Source organism: Pipistrellus hanaki, assembly GCF_964339955.1.
Source record: "Pipistrellus hanaki genome assembly, chromosome: 4".
Classification (NCBI taxonomy): Eukaryota; Metazoa; Chordata; class Mammalia; order Chiroptera; family Vespertilionidae; genus Pipistrellus; species Pipistrellus hanaki.
In genome coordinates, this window is record NC_140506.1 from 102,721,960 (window position 1) to 102,734,100 (window position 12,141).

The following is a 12,141-nucleotide window of genomic DNA, read 5'->3' on the forward strand; positions in this document are numbered from 1 at the left end:
GAACGGAGAGGACAGAGAAGAAAACCACCCTGCCATCAGCTCCCCCCTACTCTGTCTTGCAGGGGGGAACTGAAGAAGAATTAATTTTTCCTCCCCCATATCAGTTCCCCAGGGTGCCGGAGGAAGGACCTGACTCTCCTCCATTGAGGGAAGCAGATGCCACGAGGAGAGCGGGAAGCCTGCCATATACCAGACAAAGAGCCCAGAGGGAACCATTCACCTTTGTTGCCAACTCCACTGTTAAGACTTTACCCCTGCGAGCCACTGGTCCCCCAGATGAGAAGGGTGATCAGCCCCATCACTACTGGCCTTTCGCCACTAGCGACCTCCATAATTGGAAAGCTCAAAATCCTGAGTTTTCTGAGAAGCCAGTGGGACTTATTAATCTGTTGTATTCTATCATTTTTACCCATCAGCCAACCTGGGATGACTGCCAGCAGCTCTTGCAGGTCCTGTTCACTACCGAGGAGAGGGAGAGGATCCTTAATGAGGCCTGGAGCTGGTTCGAGGCATGGATGGGAATCCTACCACCAACCAGGCTCAGATAGATACCTCTTTTCCTCTGACTAGGCCTGAATGGGATTTCAACACAGCAGAAGGTAAGGAAAGGCTCCGGGTCTACTGCCAGGCTCTAATGGGGGATCTCCAGGCAGCTCCCAAAAAGCCGACTAATCTGACTAAGGTAGGGAGCATACAGCAGGAGAAAGATGAATCTCCAGCAGTCTTTTTAGAGCGGATCATGGAGGCATTCCGCACCTATACCCCCCATGGATCCAGAGGCTCCTTGAGAGTAAGGCAGCTGTTATTGTAGCCTTTGTAAACCAGTCTGCTGCAGATATTAGGAGAAAATTGAAAATAATAGATAGACTGGAAGAGAAGAGTCTGCAGGACTTGTTGGTGGTGGCTGAAAAGGTGTACAATAATTGGGAGCCCCCTGAAGATAAACAGGCTGGCAGGCAGACCCGAGACCTGGCTAGGATCCTGTGGGCCACCACTGCGGACTCCCCTGAGAAACGGGACCTCTGCCTCCGACAGCTTGCAAATGATCGAAAGAAGGGTAAGGAGACCTCCAGGGAAGGGAGGTGGAAACTGCAGAAGGATCAATGCGCATACTGCAAGAAGATAGGGCATTGGGCTTGAGAATGTCCTAAAAGTGTCCTAAGTGGGAAGGGGAGCAAGACAGACCGAGTAAAGGTCTTGGGGCTTGATGAACTAAGTGATTAAGGGAGTCAGGGTTCAGACCTCCTCCCCGAGCCCAGGGTAACTCTTAGAGTGGAGGGGACCCCTGTTGACTTCCTTGTTGACACCTCTGCACTCCATAAGGAAAACTAGCTAGCAAAAAGTCCTGGGTGCAAGGGGCAACTGGTATGAACCAGTATTCATGGACTACCCGAAGAACAGTGGATTTAGGGATGAGCCGGGTAACCCACTCCTTCATGGTAATACCGGAATGCCCCTACCCACTCTTAGGATGGGACTAACTGACCAAGCTTGGAGCTCAGATAACTTTCAGACAAGGGGGGCCTCAGGTCACCGATGGTGAGGGCCACCCCATCCACGTTCTGACTCTGAGGCTAGAGGGTGAGTACCGCCTCCACCAGGAGGCACTCCCAAGGGGGGATAACATGGATAGATGGCTACGAGAATTCCCCACAGCCTGGGCAGAGACAGGAGGGGTAGGACTAGCTGCTCACAGGACCCCAGTCCTAGTGGAGCTAAAGCCAGGAGAAGGTCTGGTAAGGATCAAACAGTACCCCATGTCTCAGGAGACCCGGGAAGGAATTCAGCTACATATCCGGAGACTGTGGAGTCTAGGGGTGCTGGTTCCCTGCCAATCTGCCTGGAACACCCCCCTACTGCCGGTCAAGAAGCCTCACACAAATGACTACCGACCCGTGCAAGACCTCTGGAAAGTAAATAAAAGAGTCATGGACATACACCCAACTGTCCCCAATCCATATACTCTCTTGAGCTCCCTGGGGCACACCAGAATCTGGTATACTGTATTAGATTTAAAGGACGCCTTCTTCAGTCTGCTGCTAGCACCCAGAAGACAACCCTTGTTTGCCTTCGAGTGGCATGATCCAGAGGAGGGCTACAGCGGACAACTCACCTGGACACGACTGCCTCAGGGGTTCAAGAATTTGCCCACCATCTTTAATGAGGCACTACACAAAGACCTGGGTGAGTACAGAAGGGAGCACCCTGGCCTCACCCTCCTACAGTACGTAGATGACATCCTGATTGCTGCTGACACAGCCGAGGACTGTGAACAAGGAACCCAGGATTTGCTGGTCACCCTGGGGGTCTTGGGGTATTGGGCATCCGCGGAGAAGGCACAGATATGCAGAGAGAGGGTAAGTTATCTGGGCTACATCTTGGAGGACAGACAGTGGCGGTTATCAGATGCCAGAAAAGAAACTGTCCTAAAGATCCCCATACCCAGCTCTCGAAGAGAAGTGAGAGAATTCTTAGGGTCAGCTGGCTACTGCTGTCTCTGGATTCCGGGTTTTGCTGAGATCGCCAGGTCTATGTATGAAGCTACCAGAGAAGGGAAGACATTTGAATGGACAGAGAAAGAGGAGGCTACCTTTGGAGGAGTTGAAAAAGGCCCTCCTACATGCCCCGGCTCTGGGACTGCCAGACATTACAAAGCCCTTTCACCTCTTTGTAGATGAGTGCAAAGGGGTAGCAAAGGGGGTTTTAACTCAAGCCTTGGGCCCCTGGAGCCGTCCAGTAGCTTACTTGTCTAAGAAACTAGACCCAGTGCTGCAGGCTGGCCACCGTGCTTGAGGATTATTGCTGCAACAGCACTCCTAGTGAAGGATGCCGACAAGCTAACTCTAGGGCAAGAAATCTGGATTACAACCCCCCATGCGATTGAGGGAGTTCTAAAACAGCCACGTGATAGATGGATGAGTAATGCACGCATGACTCACTACCAGTGCCTCCTCCTAAACCCTCCCAGAGTGCAGTTCCGCCCCAGTGCAGCCCTCAACCCCGCAACTCTCCTGCCTGACCCCGACCTGGATACCCTGCTACATGACTGCACCGAGATCTTGGAACAGGTGCATGGGCTCCGGAAGGACCTGATGGACCAGCCCCTCTCAGATGCAGAGGCCACATGGTTTACCAATGGGAGCAGCTTCATGAGAAACTTGGATGAGGCAGTAGTAACTGAGACTGACACCTTATGGGCAGAGGTTCTGCCATCTGGAATGTCAGCCCAGCGGGCAGAACTCATCGCTCTGACAAAGGCATTGACACTAGGGGCTGGAAAATGACTCAGTGTCTATACAGATAGCCAATACGCGTTTGCCACAGCTCACATCCATGGGGCAATCTATCAGGAGAGAGGGCTGTTGACTGCAGAAGGAAAGACTATAAAAAATAAACAAGAAATACTCGACTTGCTAGCTGCCTTATGGCTCCCAGCCAAGTTAGCCATCATCCACTGCCCAGGACACCAGAAAGCCAACAATCCTGTAGCCAAGGGCAACCAGAAGGCTGATCAGGTGGCCAAAGAAGTAGCCCTCACTGCAATCCCTGCACTGGCCCTGCAATTGCCAGACCAGGGAATCCAATTCTGCCAGATCAGCCAATCCGGGAAGAATTACAGTGAATCAAAAGCCACCCCACGAACAAGGAAGTCAGAGGCTGGTGGTATGCTCCAGAGGGGAAGTTCCTGCTACCAGACCAGCTTGGGATCCCAATGTTGAAACACATACACCAATCGACTCACCTAGGGTCCCGGAAACTAAAGGATTTGGTCCGGCATGCTAAGATCAAAATTCACCAGCTAGACGCCAGAATAGATCAAATTGTATCAGCCTGTAAAACTTGCCAGCTTACAAATGCAAGGGCTGGGTCAAGTGGAAAAGGAACTCGGCTCAGAGGAACAAAGCCCGGGGTGCACTGGGAGATTGACTTCACTGAGGTAAGGCCAGGAAAGTATGGCTATAAATATCTTCTAGTTTTTGTAGACACCTTTTCTGGATGGGTAGAAGCATACCCAACTAAGCATGAAACAGCCCAGACGGTCGCTAAGAAGCTACTGGAGGACATTCTACCCAGGTACGGTTTCCCAGCTATGATAGGATTGGACAACGGCCCTGATTTCATCTCACAGGTAACACAGGCAGTAGCCAAGGCTATAGGGGCAAATTGGAAATTACATTGTGCTTATAGGCCCCAGATCTCAGGACAGGTAGAAAGAATGAATAGAACATTAAAAGAGACCCTTTCTAAACTAACCATGGAGACTGGCGGGGGCTGGGTGGCTCTCCTTCCCTATGCTCTTTATCGGGTGAGAAATTCACCCTATACCCTAGGCTTCACTTCCTATGAAATTATGTTTGGTAGGCCCCACCTATCATTCCCAATCTTAAGGCAGAACTGCTAACTGAATTTGAAAACCAAGAAATATCTTTTTCTTTAAGAAGGCTCCAGAGGGCACTTGAGGACATTTGGCCATGCCTACAGGCCATCTATGAGGCTGGCCCAATCCTGACGCCCCACCAGTACCGGCCGGGAGACTGGGTCTTTGTCAAAAGACACCGCCTGGAGACCCTTGAACCACGTTGGAAAGGACCATACATCCTGGTGCTGACGACACCCACCACCCTCAAAGTGGACAGCATTGCGACCTGGGTCCACCACAACCATGTTCGGCAAGCTGACTCCTCTGCCATCCAGGAAGACTTTGCCAACCAATGGAGCATCGAAGGAGACCGAGACAACCTCCTCAAGCTCAAGTTATGGTGCACTCAACCTGCCTGATACTGGAAATTTTGTTTGTGGCCGCTCCGGCTGCAGGAGTCCCCACACCCCCCCATACACTGGTTCGGGAGGAAAGACTCACTTGAGCCCTGGACACTCCCGACCCCGCTGTGTAGTCTTGTGTCTCCACTGGACACATCTCGTGGACTCCCCCAAAATGTCAAATCAAGGCTCCTTCCTTCAGAAGTGCAAATGGTCCCATGATTGAGCCCGTTAAGTCTCAAGACAAGCGGGGAATGAGAGGGCAGGGCTGGGTGAGAGGGCAGGGCCGGGCGGGGCCAGCTCCTGGTAATTGGACCCTAGCCCTAACTCAACTAATCAGGTCAGCCAAGATAGTGGCACCCCCCCCCCCCCGCCCCCGCATTAAACCCATTGATATGTTAAATTCTTTCTCTCTCCCGCCATGCCGTTGCCTGTGTAAGTGGGACCCAGCTCGGACTAGTCCGAAATAAATACAGGCTTTCTGCAATTGTATCGGATTCAGCTCCCTGGTAGTCTTTGGGGTTTATGACACTTGGGCACAACAATAGATATATGTTTGATGGTTTTTTTTCATGTTAAAATTTCAAAACCTTAACAGAGATGATTCTTGGAAAGCTCCAAGGGCCGGGAGTAATACAAGAAATTTCTTCTTAAAGGAAATATTTTTAAAACAGATCTAGTATACTTGAAATTGCATGGAAAGCCTTATTAAATAAAAATTAATAAATATGCTGGGACCGGTTTGGCTCAGTGGATAGAGCGTCGGCCTGTGGACTGAAAGGTCCCAGGTTCGATTCCGGGCAAGGGCATGTACCTTGGTTGCGGGCACATTCCCAGTGGGGGGTGTGCAAGAGGCAGCTGATCGATGATTCTCTCTCATCGATGTTTCTGACTCTCTATCCCTCTCTCTTCCTCTCTGTGAAAAATCAATAAAATATATATATATATTTAAATTCATTAATATACTTTAAATATTTTAGAAGGTTTATAGGCATGTATTGTTACTGACAATGGAAAGCAGTTAATAACTCAAATAGGATATCAACCTTTTTAGGAGCGGTCACTGCTCAGTCTCCTCACCCTCATGCCGATCCTATACAATGGAAAGATGATAGACCTGTATGGGTGGATCAGTGGCCATTAACCAAGGAGAAATTAATTCATTCATGAATTAATACAAGAGCAATTATAGGCTGGCCACATAAAACCTTCCAATAGTCCTTGGAATACACCTATATTTACAATCCCTAAAAAGGCGACAGGAAAATGGCGATTGTTACATGATCTTAGAGCAGTTAATGCTACTATGCATAACATGGGAGCTTTATAACCTGGATTCTCAGCACATTCACAAATCCCTTTAAATTGGTTTCTCATAGTAGTAGATCTTAAAGATTCTTTTTTTCACTATTTCCTTGGCACCTCAAGATAAAAAAGATTTGCATTTTCAGCGCCATCTATTAATATAGAGCCTATGAAAAGATATCAATGGAAGGTTTTACCTCAAAGAATGGCCAATAGCCCTACTCTGTGTCAAAAATATGTGGTTCAAGCTGTTCAGCCTTTAAGAGACAAATACTCCCAATGTTACATTATTCATTATATGGATGACTTGCTCTTAGCAAGCCCATTAGAAGTACAGACCTTGGCCATGTTTTCCCAATTAGAAGAGGAACTCTCTAAATGGGGCTTAACAATTGCTCCAAAAAAGGTACAGAAAGAAATACCTTTCCAATATTTGGGAACCATAATTGAAAACCAGTGAATGCATCAGACCTCAGAAGGTGGAGATAAGAAAAGATTGTCTTAAAACTTTAAATTACTTTCAGAAATTATTAGGGAACATTAACTGGTTGAGGCCTTATCTGAAGATCTCTACAGGAGAAATGACAATTTTTTTAGTTTACTTAGAGGTTACTCTACTTTTTCCTCTCCTCAAACATTAACTGATGAAGCTAGGAATGAGTTTCTAAGGGTTGAGCAGGCAATTTCCTCAACCCAAGTAGCACGGGTACAGCTCGAATTATCTTTATTGGGACAAATTAACCACTGCTCCTTTGTGTGTAAAAATTAAAGAGAGTAGGGGACTATCACTACTTGCTCCTGGGAGAAGTGCAGAAAATGTAACTAAGACCTTATCTATTCGAAAAGAAATTGAAAGCTAGTTTAAAATTGAATTGCCATGGCCTTGAGTAAAGAATATCTTTATATGATATTATTCTACAATGTCATTATAATTTTTATATTTTATACCAGCATATACCAAACAAACTTAAAAATCTAAGTTTTTGAATGTTAGACAGCAATTTACAAAGCACATGAAAGGATTTAATCCCTTCCACTGTGTGGAAGGCCCCCTGGGAAGGCACTTGAGCATTCTATATTGGCCCTTCTTGCTCTTTTTGCCAAAGAGAGACCCTCTTCTCACAATCCAATTACCCACAGCTGTTGCCTGAGTTTTCAATTTATGCTGAGGTTGAAGCCTTGTGGTAGCTGGTACCATCTATCTGTCTCTTGTCCAATGGTGTAAGCTGGACCCTCCCTGGAGAAGAAACCTGGGTTCCCCAAGATATATGATCAATGCCAGGGCCCCACCAGCAGGCGAGGGGATCCCAAGGCAGGTACTGGGCATGGAGGCCATAGGGGCATAAGCTACCAAGGAGACAGAACAAAACCTCACATCACCCTGCTTGGCCCCGGAGGATGGTTGTCTAGCCAATGAGGGGTAAGATTCCTCAAGGGAGGAACAACCTAAGACAGGCACAGTCACAGAGGGGCCATCAGGAGAGAACTTGGGGGTCAACAGAGGTGGGGCACAGATCCTCAGCCCCTCAACATTGCAGGGGCTTGAACCTTCGCCTCTTCTGAGGGAGGTCTCCTGCCCCATGGCTGCTTCGCGCTTCCCATGCCCAGCTTAGATCAGGAAGCAGGCAACAAACAGAGACTTGTCCAACTCAGATTGGGACCCAGGCAACAAATGGAGACTTGTCTAGCTCAGATCAGGACCCAGGCATCAGAGACTTGGCTGACAACAGCTGCCCTATATCTAAATCTAGTCTAATACCAGGAATGCTTAGAGTCTTCTCAAGGATGCAAATAATCCTTTGCATTAATATTTATACGGTAAACTAAAATTATTGTTAGAGTACTAAATTTTACAGTAAAATAGTAGTCAAGTTTTCAGATTAATTCCAATTGGCTAATTGAAATAAGTAAATATTCAAGAAAATTTCATTGTACAAAAAGCTGTTTCTAAAGCATTAACTAAAATTTCTATTGGTAGTTCATTTCATGGTAAAATTGCTTAACATGTAATGAACCTAAAAGCAGTAATATTTTTGTGCAAAAAATTAAAATTTGAAGACTGCATTATAAAAATTTTCCAAAAGCCTCCTAATAATTAAATAAAAAAGAGGTGATAGTGGAAAAGTATTATGTAAGGAAACACATCCAGAATTTATTTTCTTTAAAAAACTAATTTTCATTTGTAATGCTAACAGCAGGATGAAAAACACACATGGTATCAAAATAAGTCAGAAGAAAATTGTTTAGGCAAAAAATTAAAAGGCTCTCAAGTGAAATTTATAGAAAAGATTCCTTTATTAACTTTTGGTCAAGATATGTTTGTATATTTTCAGAAAACAACTCCAAAACCATGAGGATTTCTGCAACAGAGAGGAAATGACAGGAATACTCCAGCCATAAAGACAAGAGGAAAAACAATCCAGAGATGGAAGATGCTGATAATGCCTTGCCATGCTAGCAGTCAGCAGTTGTGCGTCACTACTGCAGGTTGCCCAGGACCAAACCAGAGGTTGGACTGCATTGCCACCATTTGTCCACCATCTGGATACCATTGCTGACATGTACTCAAAAAACTGTTGGACATTGAATCTGGGATTCAAAAACTGTTGGCCCAGAAAGAAACTTACTGCAGACTGATTTCATTTGACTCTTAGCATAGCCATTGTTGCTTGTTTCACTTTTTTTTTTTTTTTTATTTCTAGTCTGCATATGCAAATTTTTTTTTTTAAGGAAAGAAAATGGGGGAAATGCTGGAAAACAAGTCAGTTTCACTAAAAGTGATGTTTACAGGAAGCCAGGAAGGCTGGTCAACAACTTTAATTGCTCTAACCACTCACCCTTTAGTTGAGACTTTGTTAGCTGAAGCAGCCTCCACCTTGTTTGTCCCGTGTAAGTTTCTGTTATTTCCTGCCTAAGGGCTACATGTAAATTTCTGTTTATGTTGCCTAAAATGTTTTCCCCAAAGCCTTAATAAAAGGGGATGGCAAGGCTAGAGCAGTAGTAGTTCTCCCACTAGAGTTGGACTACCCCCTGGCCCACCATATCACCAAATTGAATTTCTTCAGGTCTCAAGTCTCTTTTCATTTGTGTGAGACCCTTCTCCAGAACTCAAACCCTGAATTGGAACTCTTTCCATGTAAGCCTTGAAAGAGATTCCTATATGTAATGAGCAGGTATACATAGAAAAATGCTGTAAAAACATGTGCAATTCAAAATGAATGATCCTGAATCACTGGACAAAAGAAAACTCAACACTGGGAATTCACAATGATACACTAGGGAAATATTTAGGAATGTGCTTGAAACACAAGGAATACATGTTTAAAGAGCTTTCATATCTGAAGGAAACTGTTTAATCACTAGAAAATCGTGTTAAAAAACTAAGAACTGAGTTGGATACTGGCTATATTTATAATTTAATATAAGTGAGTTTGTGTTTTTGAATGAATGTTGGTTAAACACTTAAAAATTCATTTTCATAGACCTGATATAACAGTATGAATGTATTCAAAACTCATAGGAATAAAATTATCATTAGGCTAGTGTTCAACATAGTAATTATTTAGGTTTAAAGAGCTGGTATATATGGAAAAAAGTTGAATATATCCTTGGAATTCACAGTGAATTAGCTTGAATCAGTGGATAAAAGTGAATCAAACAATGAGAATTCAGTGATAGGCCAGGGAAATATTTAACAATGTGCTTCGTATACAAGGAATACATGTTCAAAGAGCTTTAATATCTGAAAGACACTATTTAGTCACTGGGATATCAAGTTTAAAAAGCTGAGACGTGAGTTGGATACTGGTCTCAGGGCTTCTCCAGTACCAGGCCACTCTTACTACTTAGGAGCCACACAGTAACAATGAGATTTCACAGGTTTTTCTCAGTGGAAAAAGACATCACCAGTGGGTTGAATGTGAAACAGCTGCCAGCCAGAAACAGAAAGTTGTTTATCAGAAAGGTCTCTGTTTTGGAGATATGATTTATGAGTATAATAAATGTGGGAAAGTGTTTCAGCAAATCTTTAACCACGTTCAACATGGGAGAGTTCACACTGGAGAAAAGCCCTCTGAGTGTATTGATTGTGGGAAGGTCTTCAGTGAAAGTACTGCTCTCATTAAACATAATAGATTTCACATTAGAGAAATGTAGTATGAGTGTAGTGACTGTGGGAAGTCCTTTAGTCCCAGATCTTACTTCATTAGACATCACAGAGTTCACACTGGAGAAAATCCATATGAGTGTAGTGACTGTGGGAAGTCCTTAAGATACATGTCTAACCTCATTAAACGCCAGTGACTTCACACTGGAGAAAAGCTCTGTGAATATATAGAATGTGGAAAATCCTTCAGTGAAAGTAAAACTGTCATTAAATATCAGAGAGTTCATGCTGGTGGAAATCCATATGAGTGTAGTGATTGTGGGAAGTTCTTCAGTCAAAGTGGTAACCTCACATAACACCAGAGAGTTCACACTGGAGAAAAACATTATGAGTGTAGTGAATGTGCAAATCTTTTAGGTAAAAGAGTCACCTTCTTATACACACAAAAGAGTTCACACAGGAGAAAAGCCATATGAGGATAATGAGTATAGAACAAGCATGTCAAATTCAAAGGCTAACATGGGCGAAATAGACAAGGTTTAAGTGTATGTGGGCTGCAATAAAACAAAAGTTTCAATTTTCAAAGAAATGTAGGTTTATTTCTATAGAGACATGCTGAATACAAAGGACTGAAATAAATGAGTAATTGCTAACATAAAATAATAGAACATTTTAATAAAAATTTAATATTTTTTTCTTGAACATTAACTTACCAGACACTGAATAACTGCACGAATTAATAAGTGTAGTGCAAATAAACATATTTTTTCTTATTCTCTGAAAGCAAAATATTTCCTGTTGTGCATACCAAACAAGTCATACTATGACTAATGGCATGGCAATTGGCTGCTAAAATATTCACTGCTAGTATTAATGTAGAGAAATGGTGTGCCTGCCCATAGGGAAATGGATGTAATACAATACTGTTCACAGTCCTTAGTGAACATTTATATTATTAATAATTATGTATAACAGGATATTGTAAAAATTAAGTTATGAATTTTTTATTAAAACATTTAAAATATATATTTTATTGATTTTTTTTTTTTTACAGAGAGGAAGGGAGAGAGATAGAGAGCTAGAAACATCGATGAGATGAGAGAGAAACATTGAACAGCTGCCTCTTGCACACCCCCTACCAGGGATGTGCCCGCAACCAAAGTACATGCCCTTGACTGGAATCGAACCTGGGACCTTTCAGTCCGCAGACCAACACTCTACCACTGAGCCAAACCGGTTTTGGCTAAAACATTTCTTACATACCATTATATTGACTGGGCGACAAAAATATTCATTGTGGGCTGCAAGTTTGACATACTTGCTATAGAAAGTCATTCTGGCTTATCTATGTACTCATTCAACATCAGAGAGTACACATTGGGATAAAGCCTTTTGAACGTACTGATTAAAAAATCTTTTAGCCAAAATATATAACCTTACTAGACACCTGAGAGTTCACACTGGAGAAGAGCCTTAAATGCACAGGGAATTTTATTCGTTTTACTGAGAATAACGATGAAGGAGAATCTGTGATACACATTTACGTTAATATAAAGCCCTTTTATCAGGACACACACCCTGTTAGATTCTGTTGTGGGTTCGAACCCTGGGTTCAAAATAAGACCACCGGAGGCTGATGATTAGCCCTTTGCACTCTAAACCATTCTGGACATTGGCTACCAGCTACTCGACGCTACTTTGCGGCGGAAACGTGAGTTGAATTAACTCAATTCCCCGTAATCACTAATAAACTGCAATGTCCCCTGAGAGGGGACATCCAAGTGATATGCTAGAATTCTGATGTCCCCTGAGAGGGGACAGTGGAGTGCAAAGGGTTAATTAAGAAAGCAGGCAAGAATTTATTAAAATATCTGGCCAGGGCAGCCGCAAGAGCACCACACACAGGCGGGCTCCAAACGACTGAGCAACTTTAGGGGCAGGTAGTTATTTTTAAAGGTTCTGAGAAGGAA

General features: G+C 43.9%; 1 long non-coding RNA gene across 1 annotated transcript in view; it reads left to right on the plus strand.

The window, feature by feature from the left end:
- The window catches only part of LOC311622069, a 96,100-nt gene that overhangs the window by 39,254 nt on the left and 44,705 nt on the right, over positions 1–12,141 (plus strand). The gene's annotated exons all lie outside the window — the stretch shown is intronic.